At 44.4% G+C, this 7,728-nt stretch overlaps 3 non-coding genes and 1 pseudogene across 3 annotated transcripts; all 4 read right to left on the reverse strand.

Moving 5' to 3' along the window:
- Positions 1-1,032: 1,032 nt before the first annotated feature.
- Positions 1,033-1,196, reverse strand: LOC133473850 (U1 spliceosomal RNA). The gene has a single exon (XR_009787264.1). It is a non-coding gene; the product is annotated as a U1 spliceosomal RNA (small nuclear RNA).
- Positions 1,197-4,008: 2,812 nt separating this feature from the next.
- Positions 4,009-4,204, reverse strand: LOC133473847 (U2 spliceosomal RNA). Its single transcript, XR_009787261.1, has one exon. It is a non-coding gene; the product is annotated as a U2 spliceosomal RNA (small nuclear RNA).
- A 2,503-nt stretch (positions 4,205-6,707) lies between these two features.
- LOC133473848 (U5 spliceosomal RNA) lies at positions 6,708-6,821 on the reverse strand. The gene has a single exon (XR_009787262.1). It is a non-coding gene; the product is annotated as a U5 spliceosomal RNA (small nuclear RNA).
- Positions 6,822-7,132: 311 nt separating this feature from the next.
- Positions 7,133-7,312, reverse strand: LOC133473846 (U2 spliceosomal RNA; annotated as a pseudogene).
- Between the last annotated feature and the right edge of the window lie 416 nt (positions 7,313-7,728).

The following is a 7,728-nucleotide window of genomic DNA, read 5'->3' on the forward strand; positions in this document are numbered from 1 at the left end:
TTATTTGTAATAACAATCGGTTGCTGGTATTATGTTGTGGCCACAAGCTGAATAGCTGCTTGCTCAACATTTTGATGAAAAAACATCAATGGCCCTGCCTCGCTCAACTACTTCCTGTTTCCTGCTTCAGGAAGTGGTTCAGAATTTGGAACGATGGGTGACCCTTCGACACAGCAATAGAGACCCTGTCAAGCAGCTCCATGAAAATTTGGGTTTATGGTTTGCCATTCTCCAAACGTGTGTTGACAAACACATAACACAAGCTGTCATAGTGGTACATCTCAATAAATTATAATAGTATCAAAAGCTTAATTTAGTGAAGTATTTCAATTCAAAAAGTGAAACTCATATTATAGAGATGCACCACACACACTGAAATATTTCATTTTTTTATCCATGAATAATTTGAGGATTGTAGCTTAAAGCTAATGATAGCTCCAAATTCACCACCTCTAGAATCTAGAAAATAATTGAATTTTTTTTAATGTAGAATTTAGGGAGGAATTTGCCCTCTGAAAAGTATTTTCACAAGTGTTTAAAGAATCTCTATGTATGAGTACTGAAATCAATTGAGTTTTCCATTTTTTTTTTATTTACCTGTATATGATTACTACCATTACCAGTTACACAGACAGAGTAAGTTGAAACAATATTTTATAATTTCATGTCGACACAATATTTGATCAAACATTTTTTTGCCATTCATAAGTCATTTCCAAGAGCCACAACAAACGCCATATTGCAACGCATCACACAATACGTGGCCGAAGATACAGTTGCCTGTGATTATACACATAGCCAGCAGGTGGTTTCGTGTGCACATGAAGCATCAAGACATGGACCATGACTCGAACCAATGACCGAAGCGTTACGATGTTATGAAGCTTTATCTCGTCATTACTAACTTGTTCTACTACTCAGGGCAAACCAATGTATGCTAGAAATTAGATCATACTGCAATACCATAGCGTCATATGATGCACACTACAGCCTTTACATTGAGCAACATCCTCATTATTTTCAACCAACGATCAGGGGAGAGCACGAACGCAGTCCCCCACTACCAGGAATTATGCAGTCGAGATTCCCACATTTGGGGAATTCGCAGGGGTCAGCACAATCGGCGTTCAATGGCTTAGACTCACCCTCGGTGAACCACCTTCTTGATCATGGTGTCTCCCCTGCCAGGTAAGTATGAATTGGACTCGGCGCAAGCACGCAAGTCATTCACCCGCACGCTAAGTCAAGCGACGGTGTCATCATGAACAACCATACACACAACGGGCAAGCCGGAACATACGCTAGATGAAACGCTACTGTGTGCTAAGACATGAACAAATATGCTTCCTATTTGAGAATTTCAGTTTAAATTGAGACAGTAAATGGAAACCAATAATGCACAGCGGCATCGAGAGAGGATAAAATAAGTTGAAAGTGAGGTCATTAACACCCAGAAACATATAAACCTCCCTCCATCCATCCATTGTCTTTACCGCTTCTCCTCACGAGGGTCGGGGGCTGCTCGAGCCTATCCCAGCTATCTTCGGGCGGGAGGCGGGGTACACCCTGAACCGGTCGCCAGCCAATCGCAGGGCTCAAAGAAACAAACAACCATTCCCACTCACATTCAAGTCTACGGGAAATTTAGAGTCCACCCATTCGGGTTTCAGAGAAATGATTGGACTAATTAAAAACCATCGAAAGTAAACATAATTAGAAGTAGTTCTTGACAAAAATAATGCATTCGTCTCGTCGAATGTCAGACACTAAAAAGACTTCCGGTTCCAACAGTTGGCTGCGCATCTCAAATTGCTACTGCCACCTACTCAGAGCTATTGCGCATTACAAACTTGGTGACGTTTTAGACAAAAAGCATTCATTCTACCTCCCATGGGCTCACCTACTGTGGGAGGGGCTATAGGGGTCGGGTGCAGTGCGAGCTGGGCGGTGGCCGAAGGCAGTGACCTTGGCGATCCGACCCCCGGCTACAGTAGCTGACTCTAGGGTACGTGGAAAGTCGGTCCGATGTGGCAGGCCCAAACGTATTGTGATAGTCTGCTGGGTACGTCTGGCAGAAACCTCTGTCAGAAGGAGTTTCAATTCCCACCTCCGACAGAACTTTGCTCATGTTCCGGGCTAGGCGGGGGACATCGAGGCCGAGCGGACCATGTTCCGCACCTCCATTGCTGAGGCGGTCGACCGGAGCTGTGGCCGTAAGGTGGTCGGTGCCTGTCGTCGCAATCCCCGAACCCGTTGGTGAGGGATGCCGTCAAGCTGAAGAAGGAGTCCTATCGGGCCTTTTTGGCCTGTGGGACTCCTGAGGCAGCTGATGGGTACCGGCTGGCCAAGCGGAATGCAGCTTTGGTGGTCGCTGAAGCAAAAACTCCAGTATGGGAGGAGTTCGGTGAGGCCATGGAGAAAGACTTCCGGACGGCTTTGAGGACATTCTGGTCCGGCGTCTCAGGCAGGGAAAGCTGTGCACCATCAAGACTGTGTCTAGTGGGGATGTGGCGCTGCTGACCTCGACTCGGGACGTTGAGAGTCGGTTGGGAGAATACTTCGAAGACCTCCTCAATTCCACCGACACGCCTTCCCATGAGGAAGCAGAGTCTGGTTCTCTGAGGCGGGCTCTCCTATCTCTGGGGTGTAGGTCACCGAGGTGGTTAAAAACCTCCTCGGTGGTAAGGCCCCGGGCCTGGATGAGATTCGCCCGGAGTTCCTAAAGGCTCTGGATGTTGTGGGGCTGCCCTGGTTGACACACCTCTGCAAGATCGCGTGGACATCGGGTACAGCGCCTCTGGATTGGTAGACTGGGGTGATGGTCCCCCTTTTTAAGAAGGGGGACCCGAGGGTGTGTTCCAACTAGAGGGGGATCACACTCCTCAGCCTCCGTGGTAAGGTCTATTCAGGGGTGCTGGAGAGGAGGGTCTGTCGGGAAGTCGAATCTCAGGTTCAGGAGGAGCAGTGTGGTTTTCGTCCTGGCCGTGGAACAGTGGACCACCTCTACACCCTCGGAAGGGTCCTCGAGGGTGCATGGGAGTTCACCCAACAAGTCTTCATGTGTTCTGTGGACTTGGAGAAGCCGTTCGACTGTGTCCCTCGGGGAGTCCTGTGGGGGGTGCTTCGTGAGTATGGGGTACCGAACCCCCTGATATGGGCTGTCGGGTCGCTGTACGACCGTAGTCAGAGTTTGATCCGCATATCCGGCAGTAAGTCGGACTCGTTTCCGCTGAGGGTTGGACTCCACCAAGTCTGCCATTTGTCACCGATTCTGCTCATAACTTTTATGGACCGAATTTCAAGGTCTTGTTCACGAGTGAGGGGAGAATGGAACAGGAGATCGACAGGCGGATCGGTGTTGCGTCTACAGTGATGCGGACTTTGTATCGGTCCATTGTGGTAAAGAAGAAGCTAAGCCGAAAGGCGAAGCTCTCGATTTACCGGTCGATTTACGTTCCTACCCTCACCTATGGTCAAGAGCTGTGGGTCGTGACCAAAAGAACAAGATCCCGGATACAAGCGGCTGAAATGATTTTCCTCCGCAGGGTGTCCGGGCTCTCCCTTAGAGATAGGGCGAGAAGCTCGGTCATCCGGGACAATCTCAGAGTAGAGCCGCTGCTCCTCCACATTGAGAGGAGCCAGATGAGGTGGCCACGGATTCTGATACGGATGCCTCCCGGACGCCTCCCCGGTGAGGTGTTCCGGGCACGTCCCACCGGGAGAAGATCCCGGGGACGACCCAGGACACTACGTCTTTTGGCTGGCCTGGGAACGCCTCGGGATCCCCCCGGAAGAGCTGAATGAAGTGGCTGGGGAGAGCCGTACAACATTCCACTTTTCTCCTATGCTCAATGTCCAAACTTAATACACCTCTGTACAATACTGAAAGTGAGAATAACAGAAAAACCCCAGAGTTGAGAGTCACTTGTTTACCTTCTGTTCAGTGCATGAAATATAGTTCAAGTCATTGGATTTACAGCTCAATTGATATTTATTTTGACCAAGTTGTGGGGGTGCACCGTTCCTGGAGATACTGCAATACCAGGTCGATGCGTGGAGTGGACGGAGAAAGCCCCGATTCCATCTCCCAGTTCCAAAAATCAATTTAATATATGGTCCTCGGATAGGAGACGTATCGTATATTAAACTGATAAGAACAGATCAATTCTTATCAGCAATTTCATTGTTACTGCCAACAGAATATTACATCAGCTCTTTAAGTAGCGCGGGAATGCTGGAGCCTATCCCAGCTATCGTCGGGCAGGAGGCGGGGTACACCCTGAACTGGTTGCCAGCCAATCGCAGGGCAATTTGTAACTTATTTCTGAATAATTGGTAAAGTCTTCAGTGCTCTCTGACATTATGTCCACTTGCACATTTTAATATGAAATCATTAACAATGAATAATCACAAAAAATACATCTTTTTAGCGTTTTATAAGGAAGTCAATGTCCAATAGCAACACTTATTTCGCCTTTACGTAAGAAAGCTGAGATCTCCCAGGTGACCTGAGCATCACTTTGGAATACAAGCGGTCAAGTTAGGTAAAATGAACAAATTCGATGACAAAATTGCATTTTCGCCATCAACGACTGAAAAAAAAATGTTAATACAGACTCCTCTAAGTTGTCAATCTCCTTCGAGTGACCAGTCATAAGATTTTAAGGAAGCAAAATTGGATACGTCACTTCACATCAATAGGTAAAGCTAATTGCGAAACACGGGGCCTACTCGTGACCATACATTTCATTAAGACTATTATACTATACTACATACTATATATGACAACCAAACAAAATTTGTTTACGAGTATGGATTTTCTTTATTCTATTGTTGTGTGTTGTCAAGTAATAATGGCTGATTATAGTTAAGTACTTCACAAGTGGTTGGTTTTGCTTTCACTCTGTCGTTTTTTGCATTAATTCTTGGGCAGGGCATGCTTACTGTTTTGGGGTATACGTTGAAATGTTTAATGGAAAATATTCAAGGATTTTGACGTTTCTGGCATGTTTTTATTCGATTATTAAGGCTTACAACATGAGGAACAGCAACATTGTTAAACTAAATTAGTGGGAGGGGTGTAATTCGCCTCCTCTGCGACGATGGCGCTTGAGTCCTACTGTCGGTTCCCAAAGCAGGAAACTGGAAGTATTGGACCGAGGCAGAGCCATTGATTTCAAAATGTGTGTTCATTTCAAAATGTTGAGCAAACAGCGATTCAGCTCGTAGCCACAACATTATACCAACAACCTCTTTTTATTCCAAATAACTCATTATTTTCTTCGGTCTTAATGCACGGCTAAAGGATATGCGTTAATGTCCGCATTCTTATGGAACGACGTGGACCACGTGACCAAGGAACACGAGCATCTGACAACATTCTTTCAATATAAACGTTGAAAAACGACACAGTTGACATTCGTTTCATAATTGTTGTTTGGCGTGTCCATATGTGACTCATCTGTGATTATCATGTCGATATGTGCCACCATAATTTTGGCGTGTAGGCTGGAGAATGAGGTCGTCTTTTCTGGCGTTATGTCGGTGTTAAATATATTTTAGAAGTTATCATTTATTTGCTTAGCTTGCATTAGTATTATGGACGATTTTAGATGTCTCGCCTTCAAAAAGATGACTCAGCATCATCCGATGGAAGGGCGCCTGGACCAAGGACGTGATCGGATGTGGTCGAGGACGTGACAGGTGTTGGTCCAATGTTTTGTGTTGTGTCTTATTGTTTAGAACATTATGTCTGGGAAAAACCCTCCTATTTTCAAATAAATGCAGGAGCGACGGGAGAGATTGGTTTGAGCGTGTTGAGAGACTGTGATCTGAACAATCTTCCATACGCCCTCCTCATGAGAAAAAGAAACCAGTGTCTTCATTCCTTTTGTGTCTATTTTTTATAATGTTGGGTAAGATAAATCCAACACTTACCAACACACATTTACACATTTTTGGATTCATACGCGACCAAGACGCGGAGTTAAACGCGGATCCGATCGATGACGTCATTGATCGGATCGGCGACTTATGACATGAAAGCCGGCCAGCATAAAATGCTAATTATCGGCCGATAACGATAACACCGATCAGATCGGCGTAAAATCTACTTTTAAACAAAATAATTTATTATTTTCAATTTATATGAAAGTGGGTCGCGATTTTGCAACATTAGCCACATGCAAGCTGAATGTACTACTGAACTGAATGTTCTGTTAGCCACAAGTGATTCGTTCGTTTAACGAGTCCTGTCCTGCCACGAGTGACTCAGGTGGAATTTCATTGCGAACTAGAACGATGAGTGATTCGTACTAGTGCAAGGAACGACATATTATGCAGTGAACGTACTCGTGAGTGATTATAACCGTTCTTCCTTACGGGACAGCTTTCACGAGCATCCGTTTCTCCAAGCTAAACGGCTAATGTTGGGTCAGTCAAGCACATGAAAACAAGCACACATATTTAAAATAAATGTAAATTCATAATAAATGTACGCATGCATACAGACATATTCCCCGGTGTCTCTAATGCAATTATTAAAGCCTTTTAATTAATAACAACACAACTGCAATTAAGCTTTACACAGCACTTCTAAAACCACTCAGACACTTTACAGTAATCAGATGAATGTATTTAATACAAAATCATGAGTGAAACAGGTTGATGTATTCAGACAATAAAGTTAACTTTTCACAACAAGAGAAAGCTCCGCTTTCGCAGAGCATCAAAAAATTGAGATAGACTCTTGTTGTTCCTCCCCACAGAAATCTTTAGTAAAAGGCGAAAGATTTATACGATCTGAAAAGAAACAAGAGTGAACTGCTTTGGTCACAGCGAAGCGGACTATGTCATTGTCCACCATGCCATTTTAACAGACGGTCTTAAATTCAAACAATTTGACTTTTTTTTTAACACTAATAAAAAAAATCCACCTACATTTGATATACTCCAATATTCTCATCCTGTCACGCAAAAAGACAATGTAAACGTGTATAGATGCTCTGCTTTGCCGTTCTTCATCAAGATTGACAACCGTTTTGATGCACGGCATTGTGGGAACGTGACACATTTCATGTCATCTGATTGATTGGTGTGTTCGGTTGAGTTTATGATTATTTGGACAATCTTGTGGGGGTGCACCGTTCCTGGAGGTACTGCGATACCAGGTCGATGCGTGGAGTGGACTGGAGCAAGCCCATTTTCCATCTCCCAGTCCCAAAAATCAATTTAATATCTGGTCCCCAGATAGGAGACGTATCAGATATTAAACTGATAAGAACAGATCACTTTCTTTTCCCTTTTGAGCAATTTCATTGTTACTGCCAACAGAATATTACATCAGCTCTTTAAGTAGCGCGGGAATGCTGGAGCCTATCCCAGCTATCGTCGGGCAGGAGGCGAGGTACACCCTGAACTGGTTGCCAGCCAATCGCAGGGCAATTTGTAACTTATTTCTGAATAATTGCCAAAGTTTTCAGTGCTCTCTGACAGTATGTCCACTTGCACATTTTAATATGAATTCATTAACAATGAATAATAACCAAAAATACATATTTTTTGAGTTTTATAATGAAGTCATTGTCCAATAGCAACACTTATTTAGCCTTTACGTAAGAACACTGAGATGTCCCAGGTGACCTGAACATCACTTTGAAAAACGAGTGGTCAAGTTAGGTGAGCTTAACAAATTAGATGATAAAATTGCATTTTCGCCATCAACGACTG

The sequence above is a fragment of the Phyllopteryx taeniolatus genome, unplaced genomic scaffold (assembly GCF_024500385.1).
Source record: "Phyllopteryx taeniolatus isolate TA_2022b unplaced genomic scaffold, UOR_Ptae_1.2 contig_56, whole genome shotgun sequence".
Lineage (NCBI taxonomy): Eukaryota > Metazoa > Chordata > Actinopteri > Syngnathiformes > Syngnathidae > Phyllopteryx > Phyllopteryx taeniolatus.